This window comes from Falco peregrinus, chromosome 3 (genome assembly GCF_023634155.1).
Source record: "Falco peregrinus isolate bFalPer1 chromosome 3, bFalPer1.pri, whole genome shotgun sequence".
Classification (NCBI taxonomy): domain Eukaryota; kingdom Metazoa; phylum Chordata; class Aves; order Falconiformes; family Falconidae; genus Falco; species Falco peregrinus.
The window spans coordinates 37,233,709-37,258,442 of record NC_073723.1 but is presented as its reverse complement, the minus strand read 5'-3'; the positions used below and the strand labels follow the sequence as shown (position 1 = coordinate 37,258,442).

Sequence of the window (24,734 nt, the reverse complement as noted above, 5' to 3'; positions counted from 1 at the left end):
TAAAAACCCTGCTTTCCTTTGAATCCACCAACTAAAAAATCCACAGCATGCCTGTGAATGAAGTGCTTCTTGTTGTATCTAGTATCCTTGTTGCTTCTACCATCTTCTAAACTTTGGAAACTTCTGAATTAACTGTCCTGACAAGGTGAACACAAGTCACAGCCAGATGCATGTAGCAGCATGGATATTCAGAGCATACTTATGATTTAGATTCTCCTCCAGGCTCTCCAGCCTCTCTCTAGTTCTTACCATTTCACATATTTCATCATCTCATCTTTCTCATTTCACATCATCCCTCCCATGGACCCCAGATCTCCATGAATCCTGAAAGTCCTTCTTTCTAACATTAATACAGCAGCGCCTTCTGATTGTCTTGTGTCAAGCACATTTGTGTTTATAATCCCTTTCACACTAGGCAATTCATTAAGGGCTCTGTTTTGATTACCAAAATGTGTGAACACAATTTTGTATCTCATCTATACAGGGTCAGTCTTATGTCAACTCATTTTTGTCTGTGACAGTCTTTTCCCATCCCATGGCAAAACAATGTTTACATTTGGTTAGCTAAAATATTTGCATTGCACATTCAAATGATGCGTTTTCCCAGTGACAGAGCTCTCTGTGGTATTTCCTCCTGTACCTACTATGCAGCGGAAATAGATGATTAAGATGAATAATCTGTGTGTCTCTCAACAAGGAGATTAAGGAAACAAGCAGCACACGATAGTAACAGTGCTAGACTTTGTAGTATCTGTGCAGGCAGTGTAATCTTCCTAGCACTGCTTAAAGCCTGCCTTTTAGAGCCCCAAATCAGAAGAGCTACACGTTTTTTAGTCATCGTATTTCAAATAGATTCTTCCTTTATTGGCCATTTATTTGTTCATTCAGTGCGTGAGGTAGAGTAAAACACAACACACATAGGTCCTGGGAGAGGAGGTAAGAATGATGCTGTTTCCGGAACATCAGTCTGCCTGCAGATAAAAGCCTCGGGCACACCATGTCTGAGGGGCTGTGGAGGCGATGGGGGCTGCTACCCAGGAGGAGGAGAGAGAAGTGAAGTTGGCGAGGAGAGGGCCACAAGGTGATGGTATTTCTGGGGATCAGAATTTTAAATTCTTAATTTAATACTACAAAGTTGAACAAAACACTGCAAGCAGTGCTGCACAGGGACGTGCTGCACCACGAGCTACACCAGCCACACAGCATGATCCCTTCCCCAAAGGCACTGTCTCAGGCTTGTGGGAGAGAAAAAGTACACATATAAAACTTCACAAGACAGTGAAACTCAACAGCATTTAAGACCTATCATCATCTACACAGTAAACAGTTAATTTTGCTCACATAGTTGTTACTACCAAACAATGCAGGACTACCATACGCAAGTCTTTCTGAGAAGAAATCAGAGGCAGAGTGAAGCAACTTCTCATGCAGGAACCCTGTAGCAATGCAAAGTTAGGAAGAACTTCAAACCCCCAGCTCTCAGGGGGTGTATTCCTTACCTTATACCCCCATCCACACAGGTCTTCATACAGGCTCTCCCAGTGAGGAAGCGAAAGCTTCTGTGCTGAAAAAAAGACGAAGTGAAGTTCAGAAGTTACTGTAAAGGCTCTGCTTGTGCTTACATCCGTCACTAGCTCTGTTGCATCTTTTTGTTTACAGAAACACAGACAACAGATGAAAGTTGACTGTGTAAGCAAAAGCTATTTATTTTAAATTGACCCTTCCCGCTTAGTGTCACATACTCTGGAGGAAATGGGTTATAAAAGTCACTGTATAAATGAGGCACACAGCATCTAGCAAATGAACTTTAAGCAGGGTTATTTTATGTGTGGGAGACATATTTGCTCCACTGTTTTAAAATAACAGCAAATAAAACTTTGTGTTTGCCAGTTAAAACACAGCAGTAAAAGCAATGTAACAGGCTCTACACCAGTATAAGGCAGTGTATGCACAATAATAAATGACCAGTGCTTTTATGCAGTGGAGAGGGACTTTCTAGAAGGGCATGTAGCGACAGGACAAGGGGTTAATGGTTTTAAGCTGAAAGAGGGCAGATTCAGATTAGATACAAGGAAAAAATTCTTCACTATGAGGGTGGTGAGGCACTGGAACAGATTGCTCAGAGAAGCTGTGGATGCCCCATCCCTGGAAGTGTTCACGGCCAGGTTGGATGGGGCTTTGGCACCCTGGTCTAGCGGACCATGTTGCAGGGGAGTTGGAAGTACATGATCTTTAAGGTCCCTTCCAAACCAAACTATTGTATGATTCCATGAATTTTGATTTAATCTCAAACCACATTTATCCACATATATTTTTATTTTCTGATACGAGTGTCTTTAGTAAAGCATCCACTGAAAAACAGTTGCGAATTGCAACCTCTTTATTTATTCTGGTTCCATTTTTTCTCTTGTGCAGACAAGCTCTGATTTGGGATTTCCACACTTACTGGTCCCTGACAAGTGCAAGAAAACCACTGAAAGACACAGAATCTAATCTAGGGTCTCACTTCCTCCTCTCATGGAGGTAATGACCATAAATATATCTCATCTGATAGATAAAATAAATGTTAGGCAGGTTTAAACATGCTTATTACTATTTTAAAATGTTCTTCTTTACTGTAGCTGGTGTTGTTTGGAACACACCTCCATAATGAGAAGGGCACCGTTAAAATGCTGATGTCCACATGGCAGGACGCAGGGTCCAGCATCATCCCTCCATCCCTGCTGACCAGCTGGGGAGCAGGGACCTGGCTCCCCCATGCTGGAGCCCATGGCTTCCCTCTCCCTCAGTAAGGGGGGGGGCACAGGGAAAGCCTGCCTGGAGGGAGGGAACAGGCGCATCACCTGCCTGCCTGGTGCCGGACATGCCAAGCAGCCTGGGGGACTGCGTACGGGTTAGTAGGGTGGACTCTCCTTCACAAAGAGGATGCTGCAAATTCCCAGGCTGAGGGCCAGATAAACTCAGATACTGTGTTTTGAGCAAGCAGTTAGCAGCCTTGCGGTTTTAATTTAACACTTCTAAACGTTACTTCCTTCAACCACCCTCATGGCTACCCAGCTTGCAGCTCCCGGCCTTTGGCTGGCCAGCCAGCAAAGCCCCACCGATTTTGGCAGAGGGATGTGCAGCATGATGGGCAGCGGCTGCCGCTGTCACTAGCAGGATGTTTTGTGGAGTTTCTCCTACAAGGCAATGTGTTTATTCTTCGAAACAGTTGCTCCCTAAAGATTAAAACCAAACAACAGCACAAAAGCAGCATGTGTCCTCCGGGGCTGCTACGTGCCATCGGGTAAACAGGAGGTACAAGCTGCATTCTCCTGAATGACACGCAACGAATGGTGCCCCACTTTCAGAAAAGAGTAAAGTCCTTCAGAAAACAAATTATACTCTCCTCTTTTTTACACACATACACACACAACCTCACTTAGAAAAAAAAAATCAACAAAAAAATCCCCCAGTATCTTTCAGATGCCACTTGTGACATTAAAAGCTCCAGTGTTGGGGCTGTGTTGGGGGGTCCCCACCACAGCTGAGCCCATTCAGCCTAAAAGCACATCAACCTGGGCACACAAAATGAACAACAGCCACAGCTCCAAGGCATGCACTTTTAAGAACACGCTCCTTATCATCCCCAAATAGCAGTACACACTCTCAAAAATATAGTTAACAATTACAAGGGACAGACAGCAATAAGAACAGCAAAGAGACCTGAAGAAGCGCTCAGACAAAATATATCTTTACTTTTAAACTAGAAAAATAATAGTAATTTAAAAACTACTAAAAATATCATAAAAGTAGTCATAACACAGGAGAGGTATCCGCATCACAACATCAAATCTGTTTAGCACAGTCTGCGTAATCACAGTTATTACAAACTGGCTGAAAAAATAAATGCGACAACGATTTTTCTTTCTGCTGAGGTATGTGGAACAAATGTTAATTTTTTGCTGCTGTACAGGGTGTTTTATACCCCAGGGAGTAGTACCTGCGGGGGGGAGTGAGGAACTGCCTCTGGTAATAGGAAGAAGTATTTATCTTGCCTAATGGCTATAAGTTAATGTATTTCTATTAGCAAAATCAATTTAATATTGCATATACATAGTAGCTTCTGGCTTAAAAAGTAAGAAAGCTGGAGAAGGAGACTAAATGATCTTTTCTTCCTCTGATAAGAACACACAGAGATTTTCTCATTACTGTAATGCAAACTAAGCCCACATAAAGGGGATCAGGCAAACTTCAATAACCCTCAGCGGCAGCACAATGCCACCATGAAGCTCTATCCCCCTAAGGAGTACGGTGGACTTCACAACTTTTCCCCCTGTCGTATATCCACATTGTAATTAATAACCCAATAGCAGCAATCACTCCCGTGCTGCTATAAAGATAAAAACATTACCTTTGATTAACAAGGATTCCTCATCCTGGACCCTGTTTGCATTGTGCAGAAGACACCAGGAGAAGTTATGTGTGATGCTCGGAAACTCCCTCTTGCTGTTAATGCAGCTCTAGGAATTTCCTGACCCCTGTCCTCAGCCCCTTGCCGATTCCGTATTCGCGGCGCAGATCCCCACCTTCTCTGGCTGCCAAGCCGGCCACAGCCTGCGAACAATGCTGCCTCTGTCAACCCGCCGAACCAACAGTGGCACAAAGGCACACTCATGTACAGCCCCGGACGTTTTTTTTTCCTTCTTCTTGGAGTACAGGCTGATGAGAATGGATGGGAGAAAATGCTTATGTATTTGTGATTAGCCAAAGCTTTGTTACATTCAGGAGGGGTAAGATGGTGTCGGCGCACGACGGGCACCCTGGCACCTAGGGGGCAGATGAAATCTGCGCTGGTGAGAGTGCTCCCTGCCTCACTTTGCACATTTTTGTGTTGGATCTGTGGGTGGCTGTGTGAGCAAGCAGCTGAAATAGGGGAGGAGCTACACAAAATGCAATTTATGACTTGAAGCCTTGTCTGCCTTTCCAAGAGCAGGACAGAGAGGCAAAATTGCAGCACGATGACACGGCACCGTGCCTTACACACCCCACCTGCCACCGACTGCCTCTCCAAACTGGCTGGGAAAGCTCCCCCCCCTGCTGAAGTGCAATGTGCACGACAGAGCATGGATGCAGCAGCTGCTCTTGCACCGCTCAGGAACCACACTCCAGAGAGCCTCTGAGCACGCTGGCTGCTCGCTCCCTCCCCACAGCATTATCAGTTTAATTTTCAAGAAGGCACGATGCTTCACGAACTTAACAAGTGACTGTAGGATGAGACGATAACATCCTCAGCAGATGTATACAGCTGTCACTAGGAAGAGGGGAAGACAGCATCTTAAATCCAAGTTTTCTGCAAAGCTCCCCTTGGAAATCAGAGAGACAAAGCAGAAAGACCTTTTAAAATCAGACGTCTGTATTTTTCTTGTTTTGAAAGGACTATTATGTGCATGTTGCACATATTTTGTGTAAGTTCAGCTTTGTTTTCTTTCCTATAAGAAAATGAGAAGCCATCTGGCCCGGCTCCAGAGGAGTCGGAGATGATTCCTTCTGAAACCAATTGGAATTTTACAGTTTAACTCAAATATTCCCAAGCCAACCTCCATGATAGATGCTAGCTGTTTCACATTCTTTCACAGTAATTTTAGTTCAGATCTTAAAGCACTGCAACTGAACAGAGCAGCCAGCAACAACGCATTTTCTTCTAGAAGCAAAAACCAAGGGACACACAACGCCAGGGTGCAGCACAGCTATGGACTCATTCCAGGTCCCTGATGAACCATCGCAGTGTTACAATAATTTCCCATGCAATCAGTATTAATTGGTGACTTGCTGGCAAACACCCAGGGGCCCTATCTCATCCTTTTAGCAGGTCCTACCAGGTCAGGCTTGAGGATCGCCAGTGGGGTCAGGCAGCCATCACTGGTGCCCCAGCTCTCGGGGCTTTTTTGCTGTTAAATTTTTGGAGAACTGGCAAGGGGTATCTTGAGTAACGAGCAATCACAGATATGCCACTTCCAAATTAACACTTATGAGTTTGTAACACGAGACAGCAAAATAAGAGGGAGATTTCTGGAGGGACTTTATAAACTTTTTTTGAAAATAACTCATTTCAAAGCATTTCACTGAGGCCAAACTCCAACATCATCTTCAGGAGAACTGAATGGCAGCGCCAGTGGGTAGTAACAGCCCAGTAAGACTCTTCATCTTGTACGCAAAATTAAGTTGAGAAAGGAGAGCTGAAATGAGTAACCACCTTGTCTAATTTTATCTTTTAATAACAATTCTTAAGGATTTTTTTTTCAATTTATCTATTAGGAAGATCAAGTTACCTGTCTTAAGGATGTTGCCAAATGGACTTAAGCAGTATCAGGATTGGTTCATATCAGCAGAGCCCTATGACTCCATGGCAATAAACAAAATCAGATGTTCTTCAACAGAATATCTTAAATATTTAAAACATATTTCAGAGTTGCTTCCAGGGTGAGCATCACAGCTGATGAGTCTCAAATGGGATCTTTTTTTGCTCTGTAGAATTATGTAAGTAATCTCAAAAATGCATGTACTTCTATCCTTAAAAAAAAGGGCTGAGGCAGTTATTTAGAATCAAAAGGATGCCCTAACTGATGACTGCATGAGGCCAGTCTACACAACACCTAATGGTAAAATACATTAGGAAACACTTGTTGCTACAGGCAAGCAGAATTACTTCAACTAAACCAGGTCAAGTATAATCAAGAGCAATGTCCTACAGGCCAGCTTTATTCCACCTCCCTTTTCTGCTTTTCCTAAGTTTCTTAGTCAACATGGATCAGTGCTCCTTAGCATTATTCTGCTCATAACATTTTCCTTTTTTACTGTGCAACACTTGGGAACCGCAACATAGCATCAATAGGTTGCCTAATACAAAATGTCTAATGGTATACTTCGGCTTGGAGGTAGTCAAGAACATTAATGATGATTCCTTCTCTTGGAAATCTTGGGTGGAGAGGAGGAGAGTGCGACAGCCTGCCTGTGCCATCTCACGTCATCTCTAAGAAATTGCACCTCCAGGTTTTACTTAAGGGCTCATGTTGTACTTAGTGTACACAAACTCAAATGTGAAAACAAAAATTCATAGTATTTACATTGGTCAGCAGATATATAGAATCATAGAACAGAATCATAGAATCATTTAGGAGATATTTATCATTTACCTATGTGGTTCATATGACATAATTTATCATTTTTTTCCTTGGAGATCCTTCTTTCTCTGGTTCTTCGTGGTCCTATTTGATTTTGATTTTTTAAAGGCCTTACTTTTTCTTTCTTCCTATCTATGGCATGTAAAGATCCAACCATTATATCTTAGTGTCATGTGAAAAATGAATACTTTCAGACTATTCTCACATTTTAGAAGTACAGCAAATGACCTAATTTTCACTGGTGTAACCACACAGTAACTCCATTAACTTCCAGTGTGTTTGGATTGCCCACCATCCACCTGAGATGTCCCTCACCTCTATCTCACACATCCTTAGCTCAGAAAGAGTGTAAACCCACAAAGATATTGTTCAGGGCAATTTAGGCGGCCAAAGAGTTTTGTCATTCAGTGGAGGGATGGATTAAGGAAGCGCAGAATGAAAGTTTCAGAGATCTTTTCTGTAAAAAAATGCAAGAGGAAGGAGCACAGTGCGCACTCTGGCAGGGACAGCAAGTGCAGTATGTGCTTTTGGAGCTGCAGAAGGATTATTAGACATCTTAGTACACTGCTACTCTGAAAAATCTGGTTTGCTCACAGGCTTTTACCACACATACGTTCACACTCCCACTTTACATCTACAACTAAGAGACAGTGGGATACAACATTCAGTTTTCAGAAAACACATGACCAAGAGTTTCTTTCTCCAATGAAGTATGCCGAGGCTTAGTCACTGCCGCTTTGATACCCGATATCAAATTCAATCTTTGCAAATATAAAGCAAACATCTTTAAGCGACTTATGAACATCTCTGTCTATACAGATAAGAATTACACTTGTAAATTACTTCCCTAAATAGGTGTTACATCAAATCTTCAACTAGTCAAAGACAGTTGTGTTCAGCCTGCATCAGGCGATAATGAAGCCTTAACCCTAGAGATCTTCGTTAAATTTGGATTAGCTGTTGATGAAAACCAATTTGATAACACTGCTTATTCTAGACTTCCCTTGCAATTTTTCCAGTCAAACTCATCACTGCTGTCCCTTCCTGCATTAACTTTCTAAGAGCGTTACTTCCAGTGACAGTTTTACTTGTAGAACTGCACAGCATCAGTATGTGCCCCTCATCAGGTCCTTCTACCCACTGAGACCAGTGCAGGATTGTACCAGGTTCTCTCCATCTATGGAAGATCCAGGGACTAAACACATGATTACACTTTTTCAAGCATCACCTTTTGCTCCGTCTGGGAGCTTGTCAGTCCTGGGAAGTACCTGCATGTTTCCTATGCTTGCCAAAGACACACACATGCCAGACTGCCTCCACTGCTGCAGAGGGCTGTATTTCATTTTGAGCTGTCTTATTGAAGTATTTTACTTGGACACAGATCATTTGTGTCTATGGTCTGTTCTCTGTTAAAAGCTCTTGACTAACTCAGGTGAATACATCATCTATACAAGTTACACATGGCTTATGGCCACGTGGATTTTAATTTGGCATGTTTAGCATGTGTCTAAAGCCCCTTCTTCAAGCAGTCAAGTCAAAGCCTTATGAAGATTTAAAGTGTACCAATATGATCTCAGTTTAATATTCTGTATTACAAGAATGCAAAACATTTTGTTAAATCTTTTTTTTATAGAAGTTAGTTTGCAGCATTAGTGTAATTATGAACTACTATACGTTCAGTGAAGCATTGCTTTAAGAACACCTGATGTCTTGCAAATTTATTTCTCCTCTTTCCACCTGTCTGATTAGCACCGGTAATGGAATTGAAACTTTCACCTCATCTGCTTTCAGTATTTATCAAGCATTTGAGCATGGCGCTTTGGTTTCCATTTGTAGTAACCAGAATTTCCAACTGTTTTTTTCAGCCAAATACTTGATAGATTTGGGCTTGCTTTGTCCAGACAAGACCAAATGTACTCACTCTGCTACAGTCAAAACTAAATACTTATATATGTTTTTTTAAAGCTACTCATTAGGACATGGATAGCGACAAATGTGCTTCCTTCAACTTCAGCTTACCTTTTATTCTCCCCTGCAGCTTGCTCAAATTTATTAAAAACAAAGAAAGAAATCACATTACTAAGTTTTCATATTCCACTCTTCTTAATTTTCAAATTTCAGTCATCTATAAGGCCCAACTATTCTATGACAAGAGCTTTTTAGACCATTTAACAGGACTAAAGTCTTGAATGACCAGGGATTTTCTTTTTTCGTTTAATCCTCTCCTGCATCCTCCCATTTTTCCTATTTTCCACTCCTTAATTAAATTTCAGGTCAAAGCTCTTTCTGACTCATGACATTCAAATGTTTTCAGATTTGGTTAAAAAATTGTGCAAATCCATTATCCTATATTGTCATAGCTAACCAGAAGAAACTCTCTTGAATTATTTGGATATATGGACAAGATCTGATTATCTAAATCAAATTGCTAAACTAATGCACAAGGGAATATAATTATTTTTTTTTTTAAAAAAAAGTCAAATCTTATTAAAGTGTGCTCAAAATAATTGGCCAGACTATAGGAAACTAGTGGGCAGAGGTTCTGGAAATGGAAGTGACACCATGCTAATTGGCAAAACACCCACCAGAAGATAAAAATCTATTTACAATTTAAGGATTTAATTTTGAGATTATAAATGCAAGAGACAAAGAATGACATCCTCCTGTCATTTGCTGACAAGCTGTGATAAAGCATCTGAGGATACCTGTGTCACTACCTCATCACCAGCCACGACTGCTCTGCATCCTGCCTCCTACAACTGACTTGCATATCCAAGTCCTGATCCTGTCAGACCTGTCCGAATTATCCCAGATTTGCTGCCAGAAGTGGTGGCATCATACTAAGCAAAAACATAACAGATAAAACTGTTTCTGTTCAGGGAATTGCATTTATATGGAATGTAATTATTAAGGTTTAATTTTCTCTGCACAAGCATTTACACAAACTATATAAGTCCTCTTACCAGAGCTACTGCTCTATAGAAACTGTTGAAGTGCATTTGAGTACTGAATCAGTACTAAAGATGTCTGTAGCATTTATGTAATTTAAAATATTATTTAATATACAAAAAATTAAAAGAAACCACTTTTAGAAACTTTTGTTTAACCACAGTAAATTGGGATAACGACCAATATGGGAAGACTCATTTCAGGAAAACCAGGATGGGATGTACACTGTCAGCTAACAGTTCTTGGTCTCTGATTAGTACTATATCCTTCACAGTGAAACCTGGTTTAAAAAGCAGGAAAAACAAGATGGACAACCTTAACCCTCTTCAAAACATTAATATGAAGCTGGATAATTATGTCAAACATTACTTAACATAACCAAGGCTATTCGTGCTGTCCTCCTAAGTACCCACAGGACAGAGCAGAGAGCTGGCTGCCCGTCCATCTGCTTCAGGTGGCCCTAGACTGAAATCCAGCAATACTGCCTGAAGTTTGACCTATGTTACTGGTATAAAAGAAAAAAAAAAGCCAAAACAACAAACCAGCCCAAAGAAGCTGCTGGCACCTCAGATTCGTAATGCTCCTGATGCAGATGAACAACAGAGCAGTAACAGAAAGTGTTTGCAGCTTTTTTCTGCCATTGCTGTCCTGGGATTTTATGCTTTTTGCTTGGACTCCACACTACCTGTGAGAGATCAGACCTGTTTTTTTATCTAACATTATATTGTCCTTCAGTACTTTGTTCTCCTTTAGCAATACTTGCCATGGATGGATCGGCATGTATCTGAAAGCCTCACTCAAACTTGATTCAGAAGGCTGGAATGAAAGAATGTAGAGAGTAATTCAAATGGAAACTTAAAAAAGCAAAACTCCCAAGTGTCTGATAAAGTCACACTTACACAAGCGTGTTGAGAAACTGGGCCCTGCCCTGACTGTCACGTATACTTTCAACAAACACTTCTGAGAGTGAAGCGGCCAGGTAAGCCACCGGTGTCCGACCACCAGCGGAGCTCTCTAAAGGCTCTGAAGGTACCTGTTCATAAAGGTTTTGCCCTGATCACACAGCGTGGCCATGACAGAAGCTGGTTGTTCTGTTTGATTATTTTTTTTTTTTAAACTAACATCATCATCACGAAAATTAGCTCGAGCATCAAGAATCATCACAGTCAGCAAGCAGAGGCTCAGCCTTCAGTGCACCTCCACTCCACCAGCCTTTGATATATGAAAGCCAGTATCTGCAACAGAGACTTCAGCCTGTAATTATTAAATATGTCTCTACAGGACCACGGCTCAATAAAGCAGGTGATGCCAAACTGAAGCTGCTGAGACAGCACCAAAAAGCCTTCGTCTACCATGATGCCTTCATTCCAGTGGATGAATTTTGCAGCTAACTGCCATTTGCGTGCCATCACCTACCACCTTCCTCTTCTGTGTGGGAGGTGGCAGACAGAGTGGACTGAAAGTGATTTTGATGCAGAGCATCACCACTCTGACTGGCATGCAGACAAGGAGGATTTCCAAGAACATTTGCATGTCTCTGTCTTTACAAAACAACCGTTTAAATCAGTCTGCCAGTGGGAACTGAACGCGATGCTTAAGGAATCCTGCATTAACTTGTAAATGATAAGATTTCAAGCATTGGAACAGGCTGCCCAGGCATGTGGTGGAATCATTGTCCCTGGAGGTGTTTAAAAAATGCATAGGTGTGGTGGTTAGGGACATAGTTTAGTGGTGGACTTGGCAGTCCTGTGTTAACAGTTGGACTTGATGATCTGAAAGGTCTTTTCCAACCTAAATGATTCTATGATTCCAAGGTGGGTTGTTTTTTTACTTCATGTGATCTCTGTCATCTTTACCTAAGTTGCTGAGAAAGCCAGTGGGTTAGCAGAAGCCTATTCACCACCTCGAGACACTGTACTGGATAAAATACACTGGACAAGACAGTAAACAGTACTGCCTATCCCTACCTATTGAACTGAGAGAGATGCTAGCATAAAACCCTAAAACAGAGATCAGAGATGGGATTTGCTTAATCAAGCAAGCTTTGCCAGAAGATGTAATTACATACCGCAGAGGATCACAAGAGCCTACTTTTAGAAAAAAACCCACACAACCAAATCTTGAAATTCTTCTTCAGTATTTGCATTAAATCCACGGGAACTATATGGGCTTCAGCATGTGTTTTCTCCCACACCAAAGCAGACAGATGGACAGACAGGGATGTGAGAAAAACATTTTCTGTTAAGCCTGAGGGGAGATGAACAAGTAAAGAAGGCACCATGTGCTTTCCCCCTGCCCAAAGCATAACCCCCCCTGCTGTACTGACAGCCTGGCCTTCACAGAGCTCCCTTCCCTTGACAGCAGAGAAAGCAGTGGCCAGGCAGCCAGCAGGGCAGTACTCCTGCCAGCACCTCTCCCACAGCCAGGAAGCATTCCTGGGGTGCTCTGTGCCCTGTTGGAGCAGGGAGCAAGGCTGGGGCTCCCCACCTCCATTGTCCTGCCACCCAGCATGGCCCTGGGAAGAGAGGTCACCCTGTTTCACAGCCATCAGTTATTGCAACACAGAAGCTGCCTTTGTATAAATAGTTTTCGTTCTACTAAAATTCATCTACCCTAGCTTGTTTCCTTCCTAACAGTTGCTAATGGATTTCATTACAGTTTTTCTCCTTTTTCATGTGCATTCCTCTCCTCGCAAGGAAGGCGTCGGAGCAGCCGCAGCCAGCTGTGAACTTCCCCACAGGGACCCTGGCTGCTGCCTCTGAGGCACCAGTGACAGTCCCGTGATGATGGAAAGCATCTTAATTTCAGACAAGATCACTTGCTGCTGCTGTGGGAATGCAGGCAGCAAAGTCTGCTCACTTTACAGCCAGGGAGATGAGTCTTGCACCCACTGCAAGAAGGAGAAACAATTCGTTTGGAATCAGCAGGGCAGAGGAAACAAATTAATCATGCAGTATGTTTAGGAAAGCCTCGCCTTCTCTGAAGTGTTTCAGCAATGATGTTCAACAAACGGCAATTGTACCCTCTCCACCTTTGCTTTTATTGTCTGATGAAGGCAAAGTCAAAATATTAGTTCTCTTTTTCCAGCGCTTTTAAAATCAGATTTCTGGGGTAGCTGTTAGCATTCTCTCTGTATTAGACACCAGAAGTCATAGTGAGTCAAAGCCTGAGTCTTTGCTCAGACAAATCCAGGAACATCAGCTTGGAAAACATGCCTTAGGAAACCAGCTTCTGTTCCCTGCCACTGGAAGCATCACAGCCGACAATCCCAATCAGGCCAACTAATACAGGTTTCCTGATATTTTTTACTTTCCCAATTTTATAGAATGTAGAGAAAATAAACTCAAATAAGGGTGGGTTATCTCACATGTGTAACCTCTTCAAAACTAAAACACAGACATTAAGAATGTGAAATACCAGCCATATACAGATCTTGTCTAAGAGATCCTGTTAGCACAGATATACCTGGGCTGGCAGGCACACTTTCAAAAATTACAGGTCTTGTACACGCAGAGAAATCTCTTTGCCTCTATGAAGCAGCTTTTTTTTTTTTCCTTTTAAGTGCAGTCTTTCCATTCATATCAAATCCTGATAAAACAAAACTTACTTTGCTTGTGTTTTATGAGCTTATGACCAAGACGAGCCTCACGCAAAAAAAGTAAGTTAGGCAGCCATTTAGATATTTGCTCATTTAAATAGGTGGCCATACTTTGCATGAATTTAACATTGTCAATAAGTACAGGAGGTGTCAAATACTCAGGCTATTATGTTGCTTCTTACTGATACAATAATAATTACCAATGGCTCCTCTTTTAAGAAGTAAAACACTCACAGTGCTATTTGGTTTTTTTATAACAATATTTAACATGGGAGAGGTCATAAAAGGATAAGCAGCTGAAGCCTCCGGACAAACTGATGCCTCCAGAGAAACTAAGTATTTACCACACAGTATAATTACATGTACAAAACCACTGTTCACAGATATAAAGACAAAACCAATTAAGGTCTGCTGTTACCTGTGACCTACCATCTCTGACTTCTGCTCTGCGCTTCCATTCTTCAGCCAGCCCTTTGCTGCAGCCACATCCCTGTTCTTCCCCCGCTGCCTGCTCCTGTCCCTCTCCTCTAACAGTGTCAGCAGTACCACCCACAGCACTGGACATTGCCTACTTGATTTGCCACTGCATCAACACAACATAAATCCCCCAGGCACACCAAAGCAACACTACATTAATGCTTCATATATGCTGCAACAGCATCTCTCAAAATGCCTAGAAAATCTTTTCAGATGACCACGGCTTTGTTCCCACTGCACTCTGGCAAGGAAGTGGTTAAAACAGACAGGGAAAACCACTGCAAATAATCTGAAAGATTGTATTCCCATTTTATTTGCCACTTTTAATCCTATTCTTGCCTATAAAAGTCTTCATGCAATACTGCTCTGTTGAAATAATTAGAAATGCTTTGGCTCCGTGCAAGCAGAAAAGCCCAGAACCTGATCCAGCGTGCAGGAGCACCACTGCCTCGCCCGCCACGAGCCTGCAGTGCCATGTCAGGCATTGATTTCTCCGGACATCTGCCTGCTTAGGAAGAAGCTTTTATAGGAATTGTTTTAACGACATTCTGTCCCATGCAAGTGTGCAGCCAAAAAAATTTAAACCCCGCTCTTGACATAGTCTTTTTCAATACAGATGAAGTTCATAGGAACCATTTATTTTTCACGTTTGTGTTTCCAGCTTTATCATTTCCATTTGCTCAAGACCCCTTGTCATGTCTCATTCTTATTTTAGTACTAGTCTTAAAAGTCTTACAGACATGATTATTTTGACTTAGCACCATCTTGCTATCCTCAATTCTGCCTTCACATAAAAAAAGACAAAAGCAAAAGCCCTACCCCTCTATATTATTGTATATTCTTACTAATAGTGTCCAAAGGGCACATGAATGTATGAAAACAAAACAGAGCTGCACAGATGAAGGATTCGTATCACTTAGGAATGTAAAAACCTTATCTTCTGTGTTTTCCTGACTCTGCAGTAAAGAAAAGACACTCCCAGGTGGTGAGAACTAGCAAGGAAGTTTGCTTTGTGAACAATTCCCTCAGAAAAGCCTTGCAAGGAACTATTTTATAATGTTAAAGCTCTTGTCTCTTAAAAATGCAATTCTCTACTGGAAGTGGATAATGTGAAGTAAAGTACCAGAAAATGAAGTGGCTTAAGTTTATACACAGTCAGCTGGGCTTTCTCTAAAGAAACATTACACGGACCCTTTACAGCTTGTGAAGCTGTATTTCTAGAAGCCAAAAGAAGCATGGAGTAACTGAAGGCTCATGTCAAAGGACAGAAGCAAACAGGGTCCTGCACAATGGGTCTGCATTGCAACTGCACTAATACTCTCATCGTGTAAAAGGGCAGCAGTGATAAACAGGAATGAAAAGGAAGATTAATCCCTGACGGCTGTTACAGCTGACAGCCATATCATTGGGGCAGCAACTCCAGCCAGGAAGTTCTGTTCCCCATGGCTAGGTTGGTCCCTGCTCTGAGCTGGGACCTTGACTTTGCAGCATCACAAACAAGATACTTCGTGAACGCTACAGATGAGGATGCTTCGGAGAGTTGAATGTGGAAAATATGTAAGGTTGAAGCACTCTCCTTGTTGCCTAATGATACTTGATTCTGGCCATTGGATAAGCCCATCACTCCTCCATCACCAGTGTGATGTGTGATTTAGTATCTTTCACTGGAATAAAGTTCAGAAACCTCAAGCTAACCTTGCACCTGTTCCCTTTCTCCAGTGAGGCCCAGCTTCTGTCTGGTACACGTGCAGGAGCTCCAGAAGATCAAAGCTTTTCCCATGGAGTGTGTGTTGGGAATCTTAAAACAGAGCATGCCTAGTTCAAATAATCTCATTCATGGCTTTAGCTTTTGAAAGAAGCAAAAATAAAAGCAAAGAAATGACACTAGGGATGCTTGCAATCACTGCCAAGAAGTGGAATCTACCATATGAGCTGAAAAATTAAAAATATGTGAGTGTAAAAGTGCAGGAAAAGCTAGCTGAAATCAGAGCAAAGATGTGTCTTGCAACAAAGCTATGAAGAGTAATACGTAGAAGTGGCAAAAATACTGGTGTACTTCAAAAAATAAAACGAAGAAAAATATTTAAATCATCAAGTTCAAATTAAAACCACTTAGACTTAGCTACAGGTATGAAAAGAAATACATCTGTAAGGAAGAAAATAAAGCAACGCAGACTTGACAAGAAATGTAACTATGCTAAAATGAAGCCTTATGAAATTGTGTGCAAGTTGAAAGACTGCCTTTTTCCTCTCACCTCCCAACAGTACAGCTTCCCATCTGCTTGTGGAACACAAACAAGAGTCCCAAGGCCCTGAGGAGATCTGTACCAGAAACCTCCACACTCGCTCTGGTGTCTCATAACACAGCCGCATCACGTTCAGCTTTCCACACCTTGCTGAAAATGTTTCCATTGAAAAATTCCAATAAGCAAACCATGCAGCTCTGCGTGGAGAGCTGCTGAACCCTTAAACGAGTTCACAAGTCTCTATAGACAACAGTGGTCTTCAGAAGCATCACTGCCCAAGGAAAACATCCTTTCATTTTGGCACTAGGCTTATCTAGGGGCTTAGCACAACTGCCCACACTGGCCTGCAGAAATTAATTTCTCTCCTGGGCATGACGATCCAGTGTGGTGCATCGTGGACAGGTGGTGGCATTGCCTGGCACTGCCTCAGGAGCCAGGCTACCTTCCCTGGCAGGTGCTCAGGGCTGACCACCAGGGAGGGCTTGCCAGAGGGGAAATGACAAGAAGTACAGAGAAACTGAGACAAAAGCATTGCAACAGGCTCCCCAGGCACGTAGTGCAATCACCATCCCTGGAATTGTTGAAAAAACGCATAGATGTGGTGCTTAGAGACATGGTTTAGTGGTGGACTTGGCAGTGCTGGGTTACCAGTTGGACTTGATATTCTTAAAGGTCTTTTCCAACATAAATGATTCTATGATTCCATTCTTTGAAAAGTTCTCTGCTTGTTCTCCCCCCATACAAGGACCTGGACCTTCAGCTTTTGAGCCAAATTGTCACTTTTTAATTTTTTATCCTTTCCACCCCAAGTGCCGATACTGTGGCTCTTCCAGGCTGAGGAGACCCCTGCCACATCAATATTCATAGCAGAGATTCTGAAGAAAGTTCATTTATTTTTCAGAATTATTACAGTTAATTGGAAACATCTGCTACAAATATCTGTATGCCAGAAGCATCCCAATCTACTAGGCAGTCTCTGCAGGAATACTCACTCTGTCTTTTCTGGATAGGTTTTGCCAACGGCATCTTTATTGTCAAAGAAAAGACACCATAAGAGTAATCAGCCAAATGCAGTTTATATTGTCTCTGCTCATTTTCACACAAAGTAGTAACATATGCTGTGCTGTCACAGCTGTGAAAGATATTTTCATCTCCTTGTTTGGCTTCTAGATGCTGTCTTGCAGGGAACCAGGTCAAGGAGTTTTGGGAACACTGCTCACCTCTGATACCTGGTAGAATCCTTAACCTAATACAGTGCTGCAGCAAGAATATTCAAGCACATGCAATTAACATTTTACAATTGTATTGAGATTAATGTCAACATATTACATTAAGTACATTATTTAACATAATGTGAGTGTTACATATTTATCTAAGTATTTATGTGACTAAAGCATCGTTATTTGAATGTCCGGTGGAAAAAAGTTCCCATGAGGATAGAATACAGCCTAAGTACAAAGTATTTGCAATAAATATACATATTGAGACCTACTGAAAATCTAAGCTGGAACTTACAAACATAGAATTTCTAAACAGGTTGTCAAAGATAATGAAAAATTCAAGTGCAGACTGGACTTTCTAAGTATTATTAGCCCTCTCTCTGACTCTTATAAATTTTTTTCGATAGGCTGAAATGTGAGGCATGATCATTTTTAGTAGAAAGAGTATGTCAAATCTGTGAATAATGAAAGAAAAGCACAATGTCAATTCTTTTGTTTTAGGGAAAAAGATGAACGAAGACATTCGTATTAAGGAGTGAAGTGTGGTTACATCTCTAATGAAGTCAGATGAAACTAGACAATGCAGAGCTTGCCCACAACATGCTGGAGACTTCTAACTGGCTGTACAAGGCAGCATGATGGAAAAACTTGTTTAAAAACGTAAAGAGTAATAAATCAGAACCTCCAAAGACATCTTTGAAGCAGATGCTTTTCCCTGAGATGCCAGACTAGGAAACTTTATCCAGGGAGAAAAAAAAAAAAAAAAAAAAAAGAAGAAAAAAAGAGCTGAGATTTTCAGCCAGACTTTTTTACAATTAAATTACTATGGGTAAAATTTTCATTTTTCAGCAGATGGTCACTATGAATTCTTATCTCAAACTAGATTAGAAACAGATTTTCATTTTACATGAAGAGCAGAAATCAGTCTTCTGTAATATAATCTTCTTAGATTCTCTCCCACCCCAAGGGTAAGAAGAGCCACAAATTACTTATCTAACAGTGTGGGAATGGACATTTCTTTGTTGACACCATTAAGAAGTTCCAAATCATGCTGAAAGAACTTGCACTCATTGACAGACAGAAAAAAATGAAGTGTGAAAAGCAAAAGACCACGTAATGTCTGGATAAATATATTCATTTGGCAGAATCCTGATGCAGATAGTAATAATACAAAAATAATGTCTCTGACTGGAATAGCAAGTATTCCCTTATTCCCTGAAACATAATAGTTTCCACACTACAACTGCAGCAATAATTAGGATGTGAACTTTTGGGCCATTTTTCTTCATTTTGTGCAACGAGTTTATGAGGACCATCGTCACTTCACCTCTCATGTTTGAACAAGCTAGTCTGTATTTCCTTCTGCTTTCCTCAAGAAGAGGCAATGAAAAGGCTGGAAGTGATCATCACCTGTACTAAATTCAAGAGGTATTAAGTGACCCATGATCCTCAGTTTTCAAGTTAAAGTTGAAAATACCGGTTAAGTAGTACTCTTGAACCCCTGTGTATCCCTGAATACTGCTGTGTAAAAATTAATAAAACTGCCCTACAATTTTAAGGCATGATGAACCAGAGAATTATACAGTGAGGTGTATAGCTCCTGAGCATGTTCATAGGTCTTTATGCCATGAAAAATAAAATCACGCCCTTTCCCTCATTTGGACTGTGAAGGAACTTTCTCTCAGAGAAGTGGTGGGTTTGGTGGACAGTGTCACAGCTTCCTCTGTCCTCTGGAGAAAGGCCTGAGCCAGCTTTTCTGGATTCACTGTAGAAATGCAGAAGCTGTACTCACACGAAGGTGGGAGATGTGTCATTTCTGTTGGTATTAAACAGAACTAGATGAACGAAAGAAAATCACACATTCTTGTTTGTAACATCAAGTCACTCTTGGTTCTCACATTTGTTGGCTTGCCATGCTGCATGTCTGACACAAAAGGCAATCTTACTCTCAAAGCAGAGTAAATCAGCAAGTAAAATTCTTGGAATAACAACAGTTAAATCTGTCCAATACTTTCCTAAAAATGCATATTAAACCTGCTTCAGCCATAAAAACTTGATAAATATGTTTAATATATTTGCAAGAAATAGTCATTCATGTCAAGAGTAAACAATGTAAGCATGGAAACTGGTCGAGAATAATCTTAAGAAAAAAAATGGAGTAGATGCTTCAGGATACAACCCTGCTACTGATAACTATTGTTATGGCTAATCCAAAAAGCAAGCTTTATGTGCCCTAAGTGGAAAAAACTGTCATCTCCACTCCTTCCTTGTGTAGCAGTTAGGAAAGCATGAGCATTAGCATATGAATGAACAAAACAAACGTCTCTCTTTCCTGAGAAATCAAGATTAGGGAGAACAGAAATTGTGACACATGATTTCTCCCAGAATCTACAGAGCCCTATGGACTGCCAAGGACCACAATGCAAGGAGGCAAGACAAGCAGTGACAAGAGTGGAGGAGAAGTGGCACCAGCTCTGACCTGAGCATCAAAAGCATGGGCCTGGCACTGAGCTGCCACCCTCTGGGCCTGCCCATATAGCTGCGGGCAGACCCTGGGACCCAGCAAACCACCCGCTACGTCCTCCTCTCACATTCAGCTCCCTCCTTTGGGTGTCCAAGGTCCTCTCCCAAGGGCAGTATTTAAGCAGCAGAGAAGCCATGCTTTGCTCAGGGCACTGATGGCACAATGACAGTATCTAAGGGTACCTGTACGCCTGCTTCCGGCAGCACGTGCTGCTGGAAAGCGGCACAGCAGAGCTGGTACTTACCTACACTGTGCCTGGTGTTGAAAGTCAGCTTGACCAAAGAGTCCGTTTAAGAGCTCCAGCCTGCCTTTGGGAACTATGTAAACTGGGATGTGGTACTGACCATGCACACAATCAGGACTCGGTGCTCTCTAACCTCCAGTGTCTTAGCTAACTAAATCCCACCCCAATCCCAAACCTTGCTGCAACTTCTAGGCATCTTCCCACCTAATGTCTGTCTGCATGATTTCAACCCACTCCCACAGGGGAACTTCTACAGGTAGTGGAGTCTCCACCCTTGGAGATATTAAAAAGCCTGGGCGACTGGCTCTAGGTGGCTGGCTGAGTGAGGGGTTGGATCAGATGACCTCCAGAGGTCCCTTCCCACCTCAGCCCTCCTATGCTGCTGTGAAACTGCTGAAGTTTCCTTCGCAGCACAAATAGTCTTCCAAGAGGGAAACCTATGTGGTGTAGAAAGGGAGCTTTCCTATTTCTCTGCAAGCAGGCAGTCTTTAGGTTGTGCTCATGAGCAGTGATCATTGATCATCCAAAGAGGAGCAGAAACTCAACACATTCCCACAGCAGCAAAGGACCTAGAACAAGCGGATGTGACTGACAACTGTCCCTCCAGGAGATGCAGCGTTTGCTGTCACTTAAGTGTCCCCCTTTCCTGCTGCGCTGCAGCAGTGTGCACAAGAACACATCTTCTTTCATGCTGCCTGCAGCACAGACACATACGCCACTGGGGAATGCTTCAAACACATAGAAGCCGCTAGCAATTTAATTAAAACATCCGCAGGCAGACAAGCACATGCACATCCCATTCCTCAAAGGAAACACCTTAAATATATACAAGAGCACAGGACTGCAAGAAAAGTCCCAAGTCCCTTCCACCAATTGAAGAAACTCCATCCTAGAGCTGCTCTTTATTTTTACCTTTGCTGCACCAAGAAGGGGCTGTTCATGAACCTCAGAGATAACCAGGGACTGCCTTCTACTGCCTGGCCTCACTTCACCCATGGTCCGTTTACCTTCTGGGCACACACTGTCATTTAACCCAAAATTTAGTTCGTCTCCCCCCTTGTGTTTACTCTCTTCCCTGTATATTTAACCTCCTGAAGACAGCAGGATCTCAGCCTCTGCTTTTACAGCCAAGGTTTTTACAGTGCTTTCTGGTACAACATGCAATCCATCGTCCCCCCCGATTGCCCTGACAGCCCCTCTGTGTGCCTGCCCCAGGTTGAACTCATCGTTCTTTTAAGTGAATTGTGCACACTGTTCCCACTGTGCTTTGTCAACATTTTGAAATATGTCATTAATACTTTCTTTCCCTGCTAGAAATACCTCACCCACTACACTCTTGCCATGCATGTATCTTATTAACAGCAGCAGCATACTGGTAGCTTGATCCTAGACAGAATAGGTCCTAGGACCCTAGATCTACAACAGGCCGTAGATCTAAGATCCTGGTCCTATACTACCTCATATAGCTATAGCTGTATTTATTTTTTCCTGGTTTTCAGCTGATGAGTTCCCAGCTCACAGACTAAATTCAGATGCTTATTCTCTGAAAGCATGGCCTTGCACTTTGCACAATTACATTTCATGCCATACCTATTACACCAAATTGGAAGAAAACCTAACCCTTCTCATATGATATGATCCTCTTCTGAAATGTCAGTGACTCGTACCTTTGAGTCATCTGTAAATTCAGAAGCGTACTACTGCTTATTTCTGACAATGATACGAAGATATTAAACGTTTCATCTCCTTTGAAGAACTTAATTGGCAGCCTCCCTTTGACCCAGCACTCATGCTTCAAGACTGATGTTGCAATCTCCCCTTTATTCAATTTTCTATCTATTTCAAATTTCTTCTATAAATCTCATTCTCTTACCATACTGATAAATCTCCATGTGTGTACCATATTCAAATTCTTTACCAAAACTGAGATGGATTACATCTATTACTTTTCCTCAGCAACAGACCTGAAAAAGATGAAACAGCTACCCTTGGCACAAAATATTTATTTTTATTTTATTTTATCCCATTTTCTGATTGCTTCCCTGACTTTATTACCTTGTTCAAAATTTGCTTTAAAATATTATATGCTTTAGAGGTTGGCCTAACAGGCTGTCATTTACCCAAATCCACTTCCCCTGGCTCTATCTCATAATTTGAAGTATAGATTTTATACTTCTCATTCTTACACCTCATTCTTCAATATGTTCCTTAGAAACTCTGCAATCTCATATAACAATAAATTACTTTCCAGGGAGGAGCAGAAATGTTTTTAAAAGTAAAATTTGATGACATCTCACTGCTAGTCCCTGGAAAAGAAGTGCTGGATATTATGTTTCTCTAACTTGTCCCTGAAACTGCATGGCTGTTCTTAATGTCACACTGTACTGTGTGGGGGGTTGTGGTTTTTTTTTTTAATAGCTAATATGGGAAACACATGGTTCCTCTTTAAAGAGGCCTCCCAAATCAAACCTAAAATCAAATACCTCCCCATAACTTAATTTAAAAGGTTAAAAAGGTCAAAAGTCTCTTCATCACCAAAGTACTTGTCCAATTCTCAATAAGAAATTTAATTTCTCTCATCTGGAGCAAATGTGTATAATGCAAATGGCATCCAGAAACTCTACTGCACTTTGGAATTAAACCCACTCTTTGCAGCTGCTGCTTTAAACATCATGAGTCTGGAAATGAAATAAAGCTTTGTCTCATTGGCATATCCCTGCATTAAACTCATTTGTTGAAGTTAATGTTAAGTGGTTTTGGCCACCAACTGCGTAACTCCGCTGTACATTCCACTGTACAACAGCCCACAACCTAATGAGCAGCACTGCAAATATTCCAGATATCTGCTAATATTATGCACAAAGATGTAATTAGAAGTGTGTGCGAACACAGATATGTTTGAAAAAAAGAGAACAAACATACAGCTCCAACTGATACCTTTATTAACTTGTTCTCAGTGGTAGTATCATATACAGGGTTAGTGTGAGGTTAATGTATACCCCACACTGTGACCTTTCAGACTGAATTTAATTGCATCCCTACCAAGAACACAGAAAAATGGAAAGGTGCACGCTGATTGATTTTCTTCCTTGCAGACCACAAGAGCTCATTTCAAAAAACCCTGCCATTAAATTTACAGCACAACTGAAAAAGAGTTTTAAATGATATACACCCTAATCTGATTTTTGAAACTGGTATATCAAAGACTCTCCATCATAAGCCGCAAAATCCCCATTTACCTCTTCTGTAAACTCTCTGTAGTGCATACAGCACTATCCTTCAATTGTTAGCATGCTTAAAGTGTGTGTATTACACTGTCAGAGCCCTTCAGTCAAGTGTTAGAGAGCACTTTTAGGCATTTGCCCCTGTAATCTTTGGAGACTTCTGTAACTGCAAGTCAGGGAAAAATCAAAGTAAAAAGAAAAGACAGGTCAGCATGAACCTAAATGCAATGTAATCTAACGACAGATATTTCTACTACACATACACAACATATTTAGGTTCTAAAAGAATGTTTCTGTCCTTACTTTAGTAAAGCTGGGATGAGTATCTTTGTGAGCATACCACTGCAGAGTGAACTATGTGAATTGGGAAATTTTACCAGAATATTTTATACACTGTGATCGCTGTATAAAATATGATATGACTCATTATAGAGGGTTTTATTCTAAGACATGTTTATTTTCTTTGATACCAATATTTTTTGCTAATTTTTGATTATTCATCTAAATAAAATTTTTGTGGTATCTTCAGATATTCAATAGTAACACTATATTCTGTAATAAAAATGCCCACAGGGAACTTTGAAATAGGTGTTTGTTTAAAGCATTTTCCACTTGCAGTGGATGAAAGCAACAGCCAACCACACTGGGGTTTCAGTGTTTTTTCAAGGAGGTGATGGCAGGCACATTTTGTTATTAATGTATTAGGGTTTTAGCTATTGCACTCATCATCGCGGTCAGAATGACTCTTCTGCACTAAAGTACCAAAGAGCACTGTGCACAGCTGAACCATCATTTGGATCAGTTGCATTTAGAGGGATGGAAACTTGGATGAGCCCCAAATTATGGTAGACCTAACGTCTCATTTGCCAGCAAATCATTTGTATCAGAAATGACTTTTGACAACACTAAAATTAAATTTCTACCATGTTCAACATGCCCATTAAAAAGAAATCCTTCAATGCCATTCACTGATGCTCAGATGCGGACAGTCAGAATGACCATGTGGTTGGCCACAGCCCACCTTCAGCAATAACCCTGATTTAGATAACCTGCAAATGCTGTGGAGTCAAGGATAAACTCTCCCACTCA

General features: G+C 41.4%; 1 protein-coding gene across 11 annotated transcripts in view; it reads right to left on the bottom strand.

Annotated features, from left to right (window-relative positions):
• The window catches only part of PAG1 (phosphoprotein membrane anchor with glycosphingolipid microdomains 1), a 116,202-nt gene that overhangs the window by 46,814 nt on the left and 44,654 nt on the right, over positions 1-24,734 (bottom strand). For 7 of the 11 annotated variants that reach the window (XM_055799691.1, XM_055799683.1, XM_055799686.1 and 4 more), the window contains one exon: positions 1,500-1,564. The exons of 2 other annotated variants lie outside the window; for them this stretch is intronic. The gene's annotated coding sequence lies outside the window, so the exon portion shown is untranslated. Of the gene's footprint in view, positions 1-1,499; positions 1,565-4,393; positions 4,532-4,568; positions 4,843-24,734 lie in introns of those variants that run through there. 2 more of the 11 variants (XM_055799688.1, XM_055799687.1) reach the window with 2 other exon arrangements.